Below are 19,721 nucleotides of genomic sequence, written 5' to 3' on the forward strand. Positions count from 1 at the left end.
CTCAACGTGCACATCACTGACAACCTGAAATGGTCCCTTCATACAGACGTGGTGAAGAAGGCGCAACAGGAGGCTGAAGAAATTTGGCTTGGCCCCTAAGACCCTCACAAACTTCTACAGCTGCATCATTGAGAGCATCCTGTCGGGGCTGTATCACCGCCTGGTACAGCAACTGCACCGTCCGCAACCGCAGGGCTCTCCAGAGGGTGGTGCGGTCAGCCCAACGCATCACAGAGGGCACACTGCCTGCCCTCCAGGTCATCTACGGCACCCGGTGTCTCAGGAGACCAAGAAGATCATCAAGGACCTCAGCCACCCGAGCCATGGCCTGCTCACCCACTATCATCTAGAAGGCGGAGACAATACAGGCGCATCAAAGCTTTTATCTCCAGGCCATCACACTATTAAATAGTCACTACTAGCCAGCCTCTGCCCAGTACCCTGCCCTGAACTTTAACTTCAGTCACTGTTTCTTGCCAGCTACCACCCGGTACTCAACCCTGCCCTATGTACATAGTTATTGAACACTGGTCACTTTAATAATGTTTACATACTGTTTTACCCACTTCATATGTATATACTGTATTCTAGTCAAGGCTCATCCTATATAACTACTGCTGTACACACCTTTTCTATTAATATACTGTCCATAATGTCTATACACACCATCATATACATATATTTATATTCCGGACTCTGACATTGCTCGTTCTAATATTTCTACATTTCTTAGTTCCTTTTTTTTATTTTTCATTTTATTTGCGTTATTGTTTTGTATTGTTAGCTACTAGCTAGGTATTGCTGCACTGTTGGTTTGTATTGTTAGCTACTAGCTATCTACTACTGCACTGTTGGTTTGTATTGTTAGCTACTAGCTATCTACTACTGCACTGTTGGTTTGTATTGTTAGCTACTAGCTAGGTGCTACTGCACTGTTGTTTTGTATTGTTAGCTACTAGCTATCTACTACTGCACTGTTGGTTTATATTGTTAGCTAACTACTACTGCACTGTTGGTTTGTATTGTTAGCTACTAACTAGGTCCTACTGCACTGTTGGTTTGTATTGTTAGCTACTAGCTATCTACTACTGCACTGTTGGTTTATATTGTTAGCTACTAGCTGTGTACTACTGCACTGTTGGTTTGTATTGTTAGCTACTAGCTAGGTATTACTGCACTATTGGTTTGTATTGTTAGCTACTAGCTAGGTATTACTGCACTGTTGGTTTGTATTGTTAGCTACTAGCTAGGTACTACTGCACTGTTGGTTTGTATTGTTAGCTACTAGCTATCTACTACTGCACTGTTGGTTTGTATTGTTAGCTACTAGCTTGGTACTACTGCACTGTTGGTTTGTATTGTTAGCTATCGACTACTGCACTGTTGGTTTGTATTGTTAGCTACTAGCTAGGTACTACTGCACTGTTGGTTTGTATTGTTAGCTACTAGCTAGGTCTTACTGCACTGTTGGTTTGTATTGTTAGCTACTAGCTATCTACTACTGCACTGTTGGTTTATATTGTTAGCTACTAGCTAGGTACTACTGCACTGTTGGTTTGTATTGTTAGCTACTAGCTATCTACTATGCCCTGTTGGTTTGTATTGTTAGCTACTAGCTAGGTACTACTGCACTGTTGGTTTGTATTGTTAGCTACTAGCTATCTACTACTGCACTGTTGGTTTGTATTGTTAGCTACTAGCTAGGTACTACTGCACTGTTGGTTTGTATTGTTAGCTACTAGCTAGGTATTACTGCACTATTGGTTTGTATTGTTAGCTACTAGCTAGGTATTACTGCACTGTTGGTTTGTATTGTTAGCTACTAGCTAGGTACTACTGCACTGTTGGTTTGTATTTTTAGCTACTAGCTATCTACTACTGCACTGTTGATTTGTATTGTTAGCTACTAGCTAGGTATTACTGCACTGTTGGTTTGTATTGTTAGCTACTAGCTAACTACTACTGCACTGTTGGTTTATATTGTTAGCAACTAGCTAGGTACTACTGCACTGTTGGTTTCTATTGTTAGCTATCTACTACTGCACTGTTGGTTTGTATTGTTAGCTACTAGCTAGGTACTACTGCACTGTTGTTTTGTATTGTTAGCTACTAGCTAGGTACTACTGCACTGTTGGTTTGTATAGTTAGCTACTAGCTTTCTACTACTGCACTGTTGGTTTGTATTGTTAGCTACTAGCTATCTACTACTGCACTGTTGGTTTGTATTGTTAGCTACTAGCTATCTACTACTGCACTGTTGGTTTGTATTGTTAGCTACTAGCTAGGTATTACTGCACTGTTGGTTTGTATTGTTAGCTACTAGCTATCTACTACTGCACTGTTGGTTTGTATTGTTAGCTACTAGCTATCTACTACTGCACTGTTGGTTTGTATTGTTAGCTACTAGCTAGGTATTACTGCACTGTTGGTTTGTATTGTTAGCTACTAGCTAACTACAACTGCACTGTTGGTTTGTATTGTTAGCTACTAGCTAGGTATTACTGCACTGTTGGTTTGTATTGTTAGCTACTAGCTAACTACTACTGCACTGTTGGTTTATATTGTTAGCTACTAGCTAGGTACTACTGCACTGTTGGTTTGTATTGTTAGCTATCTACTACTGCACTGTTGGTTTGTATTGTTAGCTACTAGCTAGGTACTACTGCACTGTTGGTTTGTATTGTTAGCTACTAGCTAACTACTACTGCACTGTTGGTTTGTATTGTTAGCTACTAGCTAGGTACTACTGCACTGTTGGTTTGTATTGTTAGCTACTAGCTAGGTACTACTGCACTGTTGGTTTGTATTGTTAGCTACTAGCTATCTACTACTGCACTGTTGGTTTGTATTGTTAGCTACTAGCTAGGTACTACTGCACTGTTGGTTTGTATTGTTAGCTACTAGCTAGGTATTACTGCACTATTGGTTTGTATTGTTAGCTACTAGCTAGGTATTACTGCACTGTTGGTTTGTATTGTTAGCTACTAGCTAGGTACTACTGCACTGTTGGTTTGTATTGTAAGCTACTAGCTATCTACTACTGCACTGTTGATTTGTATTGTTAGCTACTAGCTAGGTATTACTGCACTGTTGGTTTGTATTGTTAGCTATCTACTACTGCACTGTTGGTTTGTATTGTTAGCTACTAGCTAGGTACTACTGCACTGTTGGTTTGTATTGTTAGCTACTAGCTATCTACTACTGCACTGTTGGTTTGTATTGTTAGCTACTAGCTATTTACTACTGCACTGTTGGTTTGTATTGTTAGCTACTAGCTAGGTATTACTGCACTGTTGGTTTGTATTGTTAGCTACTAGCTATCTACTACTGCACTGTTGGTTTGTATTGTTAGCTACTAGCTATCTACTACTGCACTGTTGGTTTGTATTGTTAGCTACTAGCTAGGTGTTACTGCACTGTTGGTTTGTATTGTTAGCTACTAGCTAACTACAACTGCACTGTTGGTTTGTATTGTTAGCTACTAGCTAGGTATTACTGCACTGTTGGTTTGTATTGTTAGCTATCTACTACTGCACTGTTGGTTTGTATTGTTAGCTACTAGCTAACTACTACTGCACTGTTGGTTTATATTGTTAGCTACTAGCTAGGTACTACTGCACTGTTGGTTTGTATTGTTAGCTATCTACTACTGCACTGTTGGTTTGTATTGTTAGCTACTAGCTAGGTACTACTGCACTGTTGGCTTGTATTGTTAGCTACTAGCTAGGTATTACTGCACTGTTGGTTTGTATTGTTAGCTACTAGCTATCTACTACTGCACTGTTGGTTTGTATTGTTAGCTACTAGCTATCTACTACTGTACTGTTGGTTTGTATTGTTAGCTACTAGCTAGGTACTACTGCACTGTTGGTTTGTATTGTTAGCTACTAGCTATGTATTAATGCACTGTTGGTTTGTATTGTTAGCTACTAGGTATCTACTACTGTACTGTTGGTTTGTATTGTTAGCTACTAGCTAGGTACTACTGCACTGTTGGTTTGTATTGTTAGCTACTAGCTATGTATTAATGCACTGTTGGTTTGTATTGTTAGCTACTAGCTATCTACTACTGCACTGTTGGTTTGTATTGTTAGCTACTAGCTAGGTACTACTGCACTGTTGGTTTGTATTGTTAGCTACTAGCTAGGTATTACTGCACTGTTGGTTTGTATTGTTAGCTACTAGCTAGGTATTACTGCACTGTGGTTTGTATTGTTAGCTACTAGCTATCTACTACTGCACTGTTGGTTTGTATTGTTAGCTACTAGCTATCTACTACTGCACTGTTGGTTTATATTGTTAGCTACTAGCTAGCTACTACTGCACTGTTGGTTTGTATTGTTAGCTACTAGCTAGGTACTACTGCACTGTTGGTTTGTATTGTTAGCTACTAGCTAGGTATTACTGCACTGTTGGTTTGTATTGTTAGCTACTAGCTATCTACTACTGCACTGTTGGTTTGTATTGTTAGCTACTAGCTAGGTACTACTGCACTGTTGGTTTGTATTGTTAGCTACTAGCTAGGTATTACTGCACTGTTGGTTTGTATTGTTAGCTACTAGCTATCTACTACTGCACTGTTGGTTTGTATTGTTGGCTACTAGCTAGGTACTACTGCACTGTTGGTTTGTATTGTTAGCTACTAGCTAGGTATTACTGCACTGTTGGTTTGTATTGTTAGCTACTAGCTAGCTACTACTGCACTGTTGGTTTGTATTGTTAGCTACTAGCTAGGTACTACTGCACTGTTGGTTTGTATTGTTAGCTACTAGCTAGGTACTACTGCACTGTTGGCTTGTATTGTTAGCTATCTACTACTGCACTGTTGGTTTGTATTGTTAGCTACTAGCTAGGTACTACTGCACTGTTGGCTTGTATTGTTAGCTACTAGCTAGGTATTACTGCACTGTTGGTTTGTATTGTTAGCTACTAGCTAGGTACTACTGCACTGTTGGCTTGTATTGTTAGCTATCTACTACTGCACTGTTGGTTTGTATTGTTAGCTACTAGCTAGGTACTACTGCACTGTTGGCTTGTATTGTTAGCTACTAGCTAGGTATTACTGCACTGTTGGTTTGTATTGTTAGCTACTAGCTATCTACTACTGCACTGTTGGTTTGTATTGTTAGCTACTAGCTAGGTACTACTGCACTGTTGGTTTGTATTGTTAGCTACTAGCTAGGTATTACTGCACTGTTGGTTTGTATTGTTAGCTACTAGCTATCTACTACTGCACTGTTGGTTTGTATTGTTAGCTACTAGCTAGGTATTACTGCACTGTTGGTTTGTATTGTTAGCTACTAGCTATCTACTACTGCACTGTTGGTTTGTATTGTTAGCTACTAGCTAGGTGCTACTGCACTGTTGTTTTGTATTGTTAGCTACTAGCTAGCTACTACTGCACTGTTGGTTTATATTGTTAGCTAACTACTACTGCACTGTTGGTTTGTATTGTTAGCTACTAGCTAGGTCCTACTGCACTGTTGGTTTGTATTGTTAGCTACTAGCTAGGTACTACTGCACTGTTGGTTTGTATTGTTAGCTACTAGCTAGGTACTACTGCACTGTTGGTTTGTATTGTTAGCTACTAGCTATCTACTACTGCACTGTTGGTTTGTATTGTTAGCTACTAGCTAACTACAACTGCACTGTTGGTTTGTATTGTTAGCTACTAGCTATCTACTACTGCACTGTTGGTTTGTATTGTTAGCTACTAGCTAGGTATTACTGCACTGTTGGTTTGTATTGTTAGCTACTAGCTATCTACTACTGCACTGTTGGTTTGTATTGTTAGCTACTAGCTAGGTATTACTGCACTGTTGGTTTGTATTGTTAGCTACTAGCTAGGTATTACTGCACTGTTGGTTTGTATTGTTAGCTACTAGCTAACTACAACTGCACTGTTGGTTTGTATTGTTAGCTACTAGCTATCTACTACTGCACTGTTGGTTTGTATTGTTAGCTACTAGCTAGGTATTACTGCACTGTTGGTTTGTATTGTTAGCTACTAGCTATCTACTACTGCACTGTTGGTTTGTATTGTTAGCTACTAGGTATCTACTACTGTACTGTTGGTTTGTATTGTTAGCTACTAGCTAGGTACTACTGCACTGTTGGTTTGTATTGTTAGCTACTAGCTATGTATTACTGCACTGTTGGTTTGTATTGTTAGCTACTAGCTATCTACTACTGCACTGTTGGTTTGTATTGTTAGCTACTAGCTAGGTACTACTGCGCTGTTGGTTTGTATTGTTAGCTACTAGCTAGGTATTACTGCACTGTTGGTTTGTATTGTTAGCTACTAGCTAGGTATTACTGCACTGTGGTTTGTATTGTTAGCTACTAGCTATCTACTACTGCACTGTTGGTTTGTATTGTTAGCTACTAGCTATCTACTACTGCACTGTTGGTTTATATTGTTAGCTACTAGCTAGCTACTACTGCACTGTTGGTTTGTATTGTTAGCTACTAGCTAGGTACTACTGCACTGTTGGTTTGTATTGTTAGCTACTAGCTAGGTATTACTGCACTGTTGGTTTGTATTGTTAGCTACTAGCTATCTACTACTGCACTGTTGGTTTGTATTGTTAGCTACTAGCTAGGTATTACTGCACTGTTGGTTTGTATTGTTAGCTATCTACTACTGCACTGTTGGTTTGTATTGTTAGCTACTAGCTATCTACTACTGCACTGTTGGTTTATATTGTTAGCTACTAGCTAGGTACTACTGCACTGTTGGTTTGTATTGTTAGCTATCTACTACTGCACTGTTGGTTTGTATTGTTAGCTACTAGCTAGGTACTACTGCACTGTTGGCTTGTATTGTTAGCTACTAGCTAGGTATTACTGCACTGTTGGTTTGTATTGTTAGCTACTAGCTATCTACTACTGCACTGTTGGTTTGTATTGTTAGCTACTAGCTAGGTACTACTGCACTGTTGGTTTGTATTGTTAGCTACTAGCTAGGTATTACTGCACTGTTGGTTTGTATTGTTAGCTACTAGCTATCTACTACTGCACTGTTGGTTTGTATTGTTAGCTACTAGCTAGGTATTACTGCACTGTTGGTTTGTATTGTTAGCTACTAGCTATCTACTACTGCACTGTTGGTTTGTATTGTAAGCTACTAGCTAGGTGCTACTGCACTGTTGTTTTGTATTGTTAGCTACTAGCTAGCTACTACTGCACTGTTGGTTTATATTGTTAGCTAACTACTACTGCACTGTTGGTTTGTATTGTTAGCTACTAGCTAGGTCCTACTGCACTGTTGGTTTGTATTGTTAGCTACTAGCTAGGTACTACTGCACTGTTGGTTTGTATTGTTAGCTACTAGCTAGGTACTACTGCACTGTTGGTTTGTATTGTTAGCTACTAGCTATCTACTACTGCACTGTTGGTTTGTATTGTTAGCTACTAGCTAACTACAACTGCACTGTTGGTTTGTATTGTTAGCTACTAGCTATCTACTACTGCACTGTTGGTTTGTATTGTTAGCTACTAGCTAGGTATTACTGCACTATTGGTTTGTATTGTTAGCTACTAGCTATCTACTACTGCACTGTTGGTTTGTATTGTTAGCTACTAGCTATCTACTACTGCACTGTTGGTTTGTATTGTTAGCTACTAGCTAGGTATTACTGCACTGTTGGTTTGTATTGTTAGCTACTAGCTAACTACAACTGCACTGTTGGTTTGTATTGTTAGCTACTAGCTAGGTACTACTGCACTGTTGGTTTGTATTGTTAGCTACTAGCTAGGTATTACTGCACTGTTGGTTTGTATTGTTAGCTACTAGCTATCTACTACTGCACTGTTGGTTTGTATTGTTAGCTACTAGGTATCTACTACTGTACTGTTGGTTTGTATTGTTAGCTACTAGCTATCTACTACTGCACTGTTGGTTTGTATTGTTAGCTACTAGCTATCTACTACTGCACTGTTGGTTTGTATTGTTAGCTACTAGCTAGGTATTACTGCACTGTTGGTTTGTATTGTTAGCTACTAGCTAACTACAACTGCACTGTTGGTTTGTATTGTTAGCTACTAGCTAGGTACTACTGCACTGTTGGTTTGTATTGTTAGCTACTAGCTAGGTATTACTGCACTGTTGGTTTGTATTGTTAGCTACTAGCTATCTACTACTGCACTGTTGGTTTGTATTGTTAGCTACTAGGTATCTACTACTGTACTGTTGGTTTGTATTGTTAGCTACTAGCTAGGTACTACTGCACTGTTGGTTTGTATTGTTAGCTACTAGCTATGTATTACTGCACTGTTGGTTTGTATTGTTAGCTACTAGCTATCTACTACTGCACTGTTGGTTTGTATTGTTAGCTACTAGCTAGGTACTACTGCACTGTTGGTTTGTATTGTTAGCTACTAGCTAGGTATTACTGCACTGTTGGTTTGTATTGTTAGCTACTAGCTAGGTATTACTGCACTGTGGTTTGTATTGTTAGCTACTAGCTATCTACTACTGCACTGTTGGTTTGTATTGTTAGCTACTAGCTATCTACTACTGCACTGTTGGTTTATATTGTTAGCTACTAGCTAGCTACTACTGCACTGTTGGTTTGTATTGTTAGCTACTAGCTAGGTACTACTGCACTGTTGGTTTGTATTGTTAGCTACTAGCTAGGTATTACTGCACTGTTGGTTTGTATTGTTAGCTACTAGCTATCTACTACTGCACTGTTGGTTTGTATTGTTAGCTACTAGCTAGGTACTACTGCACTGTTGGTTTGTATTGTTAGCTACTAGCTAGGTATTACTGCACTGTTGGTTTGTATTGTTAGCTACTAGCTATCTACTACTGCACTGTTGGTTTGTATTGTTAGCTACTAGCTAGGTACTACTGCACTGTTGGTTTGTATTGTTAGCTACTAGCTAGGTATTACTGCACTGTTGGTTTGTATTGTTAGCTACTAGTTAGCTACTACTGCACTGTTGGTTTGTATTGTTAGCTACTAGCTAGGTACTACTGCACTGTTGGTTTGTATTGTTAGCTACTAGCTAACTACAACTGCACTGTTGGTTTGTATTGTTAGCTACTAGCTAGGTATTACTGCACTGTTGGTTTGTATTGTTAGCTATCTACTACTGCACTGTTGGTTTGTATTGTTAGCTACTAGCTAACTACTACTGCACTGTTGGTTTATATTGTTAGCTACTAGCTAGGTACTACTGCACTGTTGGTTTGTATTGTTAGCTATCTACTACTGCACTGTTGGTTTGTATTGTTAGCTACTAGCTAGGTACTACTGCACTGTTGGCTTGTATTGTTAGCTACTAGCTAGGTATTACTGCACTGTTGGTTTGTATTGTTAGCTACTAGCTATCTACTACTGCACTGTTGGTTTGTATTGTTAGCTACTAGCTATCTACTACTGTACTGTTGGTTTGTATTGTTAGCTACTAGCTAGGTACTACTGCACTGTTGGTTTGTATTGTTAGCTACTAGCTATGTATTAATGCACTGTTGGTTTGTATTGTTAGCTACTAGGTATCTACTACTGTACTGTTGGTTTGTATTGTTAGCTACTAGCTAGGTACTACTGCACTGTTGGTTTGTATTGTTAGCTACTAGCTATGTATTAATGCACTGTTGGTTTGTATTGTTAGCTACTAGCTATCTACTACTGCACTGTTGGTTTGTATTGTTAGCTACTAGCTAGGTACTACTGCACTGTTGGTTTGTATTGTTAGCTACTAGCTAGGTATTACTGCACTGTTGGTTTGTATTGTTAGCTACTAGCTAGGTATTACTGCACTGTGGTTTGTATTGTTAGCTACTAGCTATCTACTACTGCACTGTTGGTTTGTATTGTTAGCTACTAGCTATCTACTACTGCACTGTTGGTTTATATTGTTAGCTACTAGCTAGCTACTACTGCACTGTTGGTTTGTATTGTTAGCTACTAGCTAGGTACTACTGCACTGTTGGTTTGTATTGTTAGCTACTAGCTAGGTATTACTGCACTGTTGGTTTGTATTGTTAGCTACTAGCTATCTACTACTGCACTGTTGGTTTGTATTGTTAGCTACTAGCTAGGTACTACTGCACTGTTGGTTTGTATTGTTAGCTACTAGCTAGGTATTACTGCACTGTTGGTTTGTATTGTTAGCTACTAGCTATCTACTACTGCACTGTTGGTTTGTATTGTTGGCTACTAGCTAGGTACTACTGCACTGTTGGTTTGTATTGTTAGCTACTAGCTAGGTATTACTGCACTGTTGGTTTGTATTGTTAGCTACTAGCTAGCTACTACTGCACTGTTGGTTTGTATTGTTAGCTACTAGCTAGGTACTACTGCACTGTTGGTTTGTATTGTTAGCTACTAGCTAGGTACTACTGCACTGTTGGCTTGTATTGTTAGCTATCTACTACTGCACTGTTGGTTTGTATTGTTAGCTACTAGCTAGGTACTACTGCACTGTTGGCTTGTATTGTTAGCTACTAGCTAGGTATTACTGCACTGTTGGTTTGTATTGTTAGCTACTAGCTAGGTACTACTGCACTGTTGGCTTGTATTGTTAGCTATCTACTACTGCACTGTTGGTTTGTATTGTTAGCTACTAGCTAGGTACTACTGCACTGTTGGCTTGTATTGTTAGCTACTAGCTAGGTATTACTGCACTGTTGGTTTGTATTGTTAGCTACTAGCTATCTACTACTGCACTGTTGGTTTGTATTGTTAGCTACTAGCTAGGTACTACTGCACTGTTGGTTTGTATTGTTAGCTACTAGCTAGGTATTACTGCACTGTTGGTTTGTATTGTTAGCTACTAGCTATCTACTACTGCACTGTTGGTTTGTATTGTTAGCTACTAGCTAGGTATTACTGCACTGTTGGTTTGTATTGTTAGCTACTAGCTATCTACTACTGCACTGTTGGTTTGTATTGTTAGCTACTAGCTAGGTGCTACTGCACTGTTGTTTTGTATTGTTAGCTACTAGCTAGCTACTACTGCACTGTTGGTTTATATTGTTAGCTAACTACTACTGCACTGTTGGTTTGTATTGTTAGCTACTAGCTAGGTCCTACTGCACTGTTGGTTTGTATTGTTAGCTACTAGCTAGGTACTACTGCACTGTTGGTTTGTATTGTTAGCTACTAGCTAGGTACTACTGCACTGTTGGTTTGTATTGTTAGCTACTAGCTATCTACTACTGCACTGTTGGTTTGTATTGTTAGCTACTAGCTAACTACAACTGCACTGTTGGTTTGTATTGTTAGCTACTAGCTATCTACTACTGCACTGTTGGTTTGTATTGTTAGCTACTAGCTAGGTATTACTGCACTGTTGGTTTGTATTGTTAGCTACTAGCTATCTACTACTGCACTGTTGGTTTGTATTGTTAGCTACTAGCTAGGTATTACTGCACTGTTGGTTTGTATTGTTAGCTACTAGCTAGGTATTACTGCACTGTTGGTTTGTATTGTTAGCTACTAGCTAACTACAACTGCACTGTTGGTTTGTATTGTTAGCTACTAGCTATCTACTACTGCACTGTTGGTTTGTATTGTTAGCTACTAGCTAGGTATTACTGCACTGTTGGTTTGTATTGTTAGCTACTAGCTATCTACTACTGCACTGTTGGTTTGTATTGTTAGCTACTAGGTATCTACTACTGTACTGTTGGTTTGTATTGTTAGCTACTAGCTAGGTACTACTGCACTGTTGGTTTGTATTGTTAGCTACTAGCTATGTATTACTGCACTGTTGGTTTGTATTGTTAGCTACTAGCTATCTACTACTGCACTGTTGGTTTGTATTGTTAGCTACTAGCTAGGTACTACTGCGCTGTTGGTTTGTATTGTTAGCTACTAGCTAGGTATTACTGCACTGTTGGTTTGTATTGTTAGCTACTAGCTAGGTATTACTGCACTGTGGTTTGTATTGTTAGCTACTAGCTATCTACTACTGCACTGTTGGTTTGTATTGTTGGCTACTAGCTAGGTACTACTGCACTGTTGGTTTGTATTGTTAGCTACTAGCTAGGTATTACTGCACTGTTGGTTTGTATTGTTAGCTACTAGCTAGCTACTACTGCACTGTTGGTTTGTATTGTTAGCTACTAGCTAGGTACTACTGCACTGTTGGTTTGTATTGTTAGCTACTAGCTAGGTACTACTGCACTGTTGGCTTGTATTGTTAGCTATCTACTACTGCACTGTTGGTTTGTATTGTTAGCTACTAGCTAGGTACTACTGCACTGTTGGCTTGTATTGTTAGCTACTAGCTAGGTATTACTGCACTGTTGGTTTGTATTGTTAGCTACTAGCTAGGTACTACTGCACTGTTGGCTTGTATTGTTAGCTATCTACTACTGCACTGTTGGTTTGTATTGTTAGCTACTAGCTAGGTACTACTGCACTGTTGGCTTGTATTGTTAGCTACTAGCTAGGTATTACTGCACTGTTGGTTTGTATTGTTAGCTACTAGCTATCTACTACTGCACTGTTGGTTTGTATTGTTAGCTACTAGCTAGGTACTACTGCACTGTTGGTTTGTATTGTTAGCTACTAGCTAGGTATTACTGCACTGTTGGTTTGTATTGTTAGCTACTAGCTATCTACTACTGCACTGTTGGTTTGTATTGTTAGCTACTAGCTAGGTATTACTGCACTGTTGGTTTGTATTGTTAGCTACTAGCTATCTACTACTGCACTGTTGGTTTGTATTGTTAGCTACTAGCTAGGTGCTACTGCACTGTTGTTTTGTATTGTTAGCTACTAGCTAGCTACTACTGCACTGTTGGTTTATATTGTTAGCTAACTACTACTGCACTGTTGGTTTGTATTGTTAGCTACTAGCTAGGTCCTACTGCACTGTTGGTTTGTATTGTTAGCTACTAGCTAGGTACTACTGCACTGTTGGTTTGTATTGTTAGCTACTAGCTAGGTACTACTGCACTGTTGGTTTGTATTGTTAGCTACTAGCTATCTACTACTGCACTGTTGGTTTGTATTGTTAGCTACTAGCTAACTACAACTGCACTGTTGGTTTGTATTGTTAGCTACTAGCTATCTACTACTGCACTGTTGGTTTGTATTGTTAGCTACTAGCTAGGTATTACTGCACTGTTGGTTTGTATTGTTAGCTACTAGCTATCTACTACTGCACTGTTGGTTTGTATTGTTAGCTACTAGCTAGGTATTACTGCACTGTTGGTTTGTATTGTTAGCTACTAGCTAGGTATTACTGCACTGTTGGTTTGTATTGTTAGCTACTAGCTAACTACAACTGCACTGTTGGTTTGTATTGTTAGCTACTAGCTATCTACTACTGCACTGTTGGTTTGTATTGTTAGCTACTAGCTAGGTATTACTGCACTGTTGGTTTGTATTGTTAGCTACTAGCTATCTACTACTGCACTGTTGGTTTGTATTGTTAGCTACTAGGTATCTACTACTGTACTGTTGGTTTGTATTGTTAGCTACTAGCTAGGTACTACTGCACTGTTGGTTTGTATTGTTAGCTACTAGCTATGTATTACTGCACTGTTGGTTTGTATTGTTAGCTACTAGCTATCTACTACTGCACTGTTGGTTTGTATTGTTAGCTACTAGCTAGGTACTACTGCGCTGTTGGTTTGTATTGTTAGCTACTAGCTAGGTATTACTGCACTGTTGGTTTGTATTGTTAGCTACTAGCTAGGTATTACTGCACTGTGGTTTGTATTGTTAGCTACTAGCTATCTACTACTGCACTGTTGGTTTGTATTGTTAGCTACTAGCTATCTACTACTGCACTGTTGGTTTATATTGTTAGCTACTAGCTAGCTACTACTGCACTGTTGGTTTGTATTGTTAGCTACTAGCTAGGTACTACTGCACTGTTGGTTTGTATTGTTAGCTACTAGCTAGGTATTACTGCACTGTTGGTTTGTATTGTTAGCTACTAGCTATCTACTACTGCACTGTTGGTTTGTATTGTTAGCTACTAGCTAGGTATTACTGCACTGTTGGTTTGTATTGTTAGCTATCTACTACTGCACTGTTGGTTTGTATTGTTAGCTACTAGCTAGGTATTACTGCACTGTTGGTTTATATTGTTAGCTACTAGCTAGGTACTACTGCACTGTTGGTTTGTATTGTTAGCTATCTACTACTGCACTGTTGGTTTGTATTGTTAGCTACTAGCTAGGTACTACTGCACTGTTGGCTTGTATTGTTAGCTACTAGCTAGGTATTACTGCACTGTTGGTTTGTATTGTTAGCTACTAGCTATCTACTACTGCACTGTTGGTTTGTATTGTTAGCTACTAGCTAGGTACTACTGCACTGTTGGTTTGTATTGTTAGCTACTAGCTAGGTATTACTGCACTGTTGGTTTGTATTGTTAGCTACTAGCTATCTACTACTGCACTGTTGGTTTGTATTGTTAGCTACTAGCTAGGTATTACTGCACTGTTGGTTTGTATTGTTAGCTACTAGCTATCTACTACTGCACTGTTGGTTTGTATTGTAAGCTACTAGCTAGGTGCTACTGCACTGTTGTTTTGTATTGTTAGCTACTAGCTAGCTACTACTGCACTGTTGGTTTATATTGTTAGCTAACTACTACTGCACTGTTGGTTTGTATTGTTAGCTACTAGCTAGGTCCTACTGCACTGTTGGTTTGTATTGTTAGCTACTAGCTAGGTACTACTGCACTGTTGGTTTGTATTGTTAGCTACTAGCTAGGTACTACTGCACTGTTGGTTTGTATTGTTAGCTACTAGCTATCTACTACTGCACTGTTGGTTTGTATTGTTAGCTACTAGCTAACTACAACTGCACTGTTGGTTTGTATTGTTAGCTACTAGCTATCTACTACTGCACTGTTGGTTTGTATTGTTAGCTACTAGCTAGGTATTACTGCACTATTGGTTTGTATTGTTAGCTACTAGCTATCTACTACTGCACTGTTGGTTTGTATTGTTAGCTACTAGCTATCTACTACTGCACTGTTGGTTTGTATTGTTAGCTACTAGCTAGGTATTACTGCACTGTTGGTTTGTATTGTTAGCTACTAGCTAACTACAACTGCACTGTTGGTTTGTATTGTTAGCTACTAGCTAGGTACTACTGCACTGTTGGTTTGTATTGTTAGCTACTAGCTAGGTATTACTGCACTGTTGGTTTGTATTGTTAGCTACTAGCTATCTACTACTGCACTGTTGGTTTGTATTGTTAGCTACTAGGTATCTACTACTGTACTGTTGGTTTGTATTGTTAGCTACTAGCTATCTACTACTGCACTGTTGGTTTGTATTGTTAGCTACTAGCTATCTACTACTGCACTGTTGGTTTGTATTGTTAGCTACTAGCTAGGTATTACTGCACTGTTGGTTTGTATTGTTAGCTACTAGCTAACTACAACTGCACTGTTGGTTTGTATTGTTAGCTACTAGCTAGGTACTACTGCACTGTTGGTTTGTATTGTTAGCTACTAGCTAGGTATTACTGCACTGTTGGTTTGTATTGTTAGCTACTAGCTATCTACTACTGCACTGTTGGTTTGTATTGTTAGCTACTAGGTATCTACTACTGTACTGTTGGTTTGTATTGTTAGCTACTAGCTAGGTACTACTGCACTGTTGGTTTGTATTGTTAGCTACTAGCTATGTATTACTGCACTGTTGGTTTGTATTGTTAGCTACTAGCTATCTACTACTGCACTGTTGGTTTGTATTGTTAGCTACTAGCTAGGTACTACTGCACTGTTGGTTTGTATTGTTAGCTACTAGCTAGGTATTACTGCACTGTTGGTTTGTATTGTTAGCTACTAGCTAGGTATTACTGCACTGTGGTTTGTATTGTTAGCTACTAGCTATCTACTACTGCACTGTTGGTTTGTATTGTTAGCTACTAGCTATCTACTACTGCACTGTTGGTTTATATTGTTAGCTACTAGCTAGCTACTACTGCACTGTTGGTTTGTATTGTTAGCTACTAGCTAGGTACTACTGCACTGTTGGTTTGTATTGTTAGCTACTAGCTAGGTATTACTGCACTGTTGGTTTGTATTGTTAGCTACTAGCTATCTACTACTGCACTGTTGGTTTGTATTGTTAGCTACTAGCTAGGTACTACTGCACTGTTGGTTTGTATTGTTAGCTACTAGCTAGGTATTACTGCACTGTTGGTTTGTATTGTTAGCTACTAGCTATCTACTACTGCACTGTTGGTTTGTATTGTTAGCTACTAGCTAGGTACTACTGCACTGTTGGTTTGTATTGTTAGCTACTAGCTAGGTATTACTGCACTGTTGGTTTGTATTGTTAGCTACTAGCTAGCTACTACTGCACTGTTGGTTTGTATTGTTAGCTACTAGCTAGGTACTACTGCACTGTTGGTTTGTATTGTTAGCTACTAGCTAGGTACTACTGCACTGTTGGCTTGTATTGTTAGCTATCTACTACTGCACTGTTGGTTTGTATTGTTAGCTACTAGCTAGGTACTACTGCACTGTTGGCTTGTATTGTTAGCTACTAGCTAGGTATTACTGCACTGTTGGTTTGTATTGTTAGCTACTAGCTATCTACTACTGCACTGTTGGTTTGTATTGTTAGCTACTAGCTAGGTACTACTGCACTGTTGGTTTGTATTGTTAGCTACTAGCTAGGTATTACTGCACTGTTGGTTTGTATTGTTAGCTACTAGCTATCTACTACTGCACTGTTGGTTTGTATTGTTAGCTACTAGCTAGGTATTACTGCACTGTTGGTTTGTATTGTTAGCTACTAGCTATCTACTACTGCACTGTTGGTTTGTATTGTTAGCTACTAGCTAGGTGCTACTGCACTGTTGTTTTGTATTGTTAGCTACTAGCTAGCTACTACTGCACTGTTGGTTTATATTGTTAGCTAACTACTACTGCACTGTTGGTTTGTATTGTTAGCTACTAGCTAGGTCCTACTGCACTGTTGGTTTGTATTGTTAGCTACTAGCTAGGTACTACTGCACTGTTGGTTTGTATTGTTAGCTACTAGCTAGGTACTACTGCACTGTTGGTTTGTATTGTTAGCTACTAGCTATCTACTACTGCACTGTTGGTTTGTATTGTTAGCTACTAGCTAACTACAACTGCACTGTTGGTTTGTATTGTTAGCTACTAGCTATCTACTACTGCACTGTTGGTTTGTATTGTTAGCTACTAGCTAGGTATTACTGCACTGTTGGTTTGTATTGTTAGCTACTAGCTATCTACTACTGCACTGTTGGTTTGTATTGTTAGCTACTAGCTAGGTATTACTGCACTGTTGGTTTGTATTGTTAGCTACTAGCTAACTACAACTGCACTGTTGGTTTGTATTGTTAGCTACTAGCTATCTACTACTGCACTGTTGGTTTGTATTGTTAGCTACTAGCTAGGTATTACTGCACTGTTGGTTTGTATTGTTAGCTACTAGCTATCTACTACTGCACTGTTAGTTTGTATTGTTAGCTACTAGGTATCTACTACTGTACTGTTGGTTTGTATTGTTAGCTACTAGCTAGGTACTACTGCACTGTTGGTTTGTATTGTTAGCTACTATCTATGTATTACTGCACTGTTGGTTTGTATTGTTAGCTACTAGCTATCTACTACTGCACTGTTGGTTTGTATTGTTAGCTACTAGCTAGGTACTACTGCGCTGTTGGTTTGTATTGTTAGCTACTAGCTAGGTATTACTGCACTGTTGGTTTGTATTGTTAGCTACTAGCTAGGTATTACTGCACTGTGGTTTGTATTGTTAGCTACTAGCTATCTACTACTGCACTGTTGGTTTGTATTGTTAGCTACTAGCTATCTACTACTGCACTGTTGGTTTATATTGTTAGCTACTAGCTAGCTACTACTGCACTGTTGGTTTGTATTGTTAGCTACTAGCTAGGTACTACTGCACTGTTGGTTTGTATTGTTAGCTACTAGCTAGGTATTACTGCACTGTTGGTTTGTATTGTTAGCTACTAGCTATCTACTACTGCACTGTTGGTTTGTATTGTTAGCTACTAGCTAGGTACTACTGCACTGTTGGTTTGTATTGTTAGCTACTAGCTAGGTATTACTGCACTGTTGGTTTGTATTGTTAGCTACTAGCTAGCTACTACTGCACTGTTGGTTTGTATTGTTAGCTACTAGCTAGGTACTACTGCACTGTTGGTTTGTATTGTTAGCTACTAGCTAGGTATTACTGCACTGTTGGTTTGTATTGTTAGCTACTAGCTATCTACTACTGCACTGTTGGTTTGTATTGTTAGCTACTAGCTAGGTACTACTGCACTGTTGGTTTGTATTGTTAGCTACTAGCTAGGTATTACTGCACTGTTGGTTTGTATTGTTAGCTACTAGCTAGCTACTACTGCACTGTTGGTTTGTATTGTTAGCTACTAGCTAGGTACTACTGCACTGTTGGTTTGTATTGTTAGCTACTAGCTAGGTATTACTGCACTATTGGTTTGTATTGTTAGCTACTAGCTATCTACTACTGCACTGTTGGTTTGTATTGTTAGCTACTAGCTAGGTACTACTGCACTATTGGTTTGTATTGTTAGCTACTAGCTAGGTATTACTGCACTGTTGGTTTGTATTGTTAGCTACTAGCTAGGTACTACTGCACTATTGGTTTGTATTGTTAGCTACTAGCTAGGTACTACTGCACTATTGGTTTGTATTGTTAGCTACTAGCTAGGTATTACTGCACTGTTGGTTTGTATTGTTAGCTACTAGCTAGGTACTACTGCACTATTGGTTTGTATTGTTAGCTACTAGCTAGGTATTACTGCACTGTTGGTTTGTATTGTTAGCTACTAGCTAGGTATTACTGCACTGTTGGTTTGTATTGTTAGCTACTAGCTAGGTATTACTGCACTGTTGGTTTATATTGTTAGCTACTAGCTATCTACTACTGCACTGTTGGTTTGTATTGTTAGCTACTAGCTTGGTACTACTGCACTGTTGGTTTGTATTGTTAGCTATCTACTACTGCACTGTTGGTTTGTATTGTTAGCTACTAGCTAGGTACTACTGCACTGTTGGTTTGTATTGTTAGCTACTAGCTAGGTCTTACTGCACTGTTGGTTTGTATTGTTAGCTACTAGCTATCTACTACTGCACTGTTGGTTTGTATTGTTAGCTACTAGCTAGGTACTACTGCACTGTTGATTTGTATTGTTAGCTACTAGCTATCTACTACTGCACTGTTGGTTTGTATTGTTAGCTACTAGCTAGGTACTACTGCACTGTTGGTTTGTATTGTTAGCTACTAGCTAGGTACTACTGCACTGTTGGTTTGTATTGTTAGCTACTAGCTATCTACTATCAATCAATCAATCAATTTTATTTTATATAGCCCTTCTTACATCAGCTAATATCTCGAAGTGCTGTACAGAAACCCAGCCTAAAACCCCAAACAGCTAGTAATGCAGGTATAGAAGCACGGTGGCTAGGAAAAACTCCCTAGAAAGGCAAAACCTAGGAAGAAACCTAGAGAGGAACCAGGCTATGAGGGGTGGCCAGTCCTCTTCTGGCTGTGCCGGGTGGAGATTATAACAGAACCATGCCAAGATGTTCAAAAATGTTCATAAGTGACAAGCATGGTCAAATAATAATCAGGAATAAATCTCAGTTGGCTTTTCATAGCCGATCATTAGAGTTTAAAACAGCAGGTCTGGGACAGGTAGGGGTTCCATAACCGCAGGCAGAACAGTTTAAACTGGAATAGCAGCAAGGCCAGGCGGACTGGGGAT

The sequence above is a fragment of the Coregonus lavaretus genome (assembly GCF_964263955.1).
Source record: "Coregonus lavaretus genome assembly, contig: HAP1_SCAFFOLD_54, whole genome shotgun sequence".
NCBI classification, from domain to species: Eukaryota; Metazoa; Chordata; class Actinopteri; order Salmoniformes; family Salmonidae; genus Coregonus; species Coregonus lavaretus.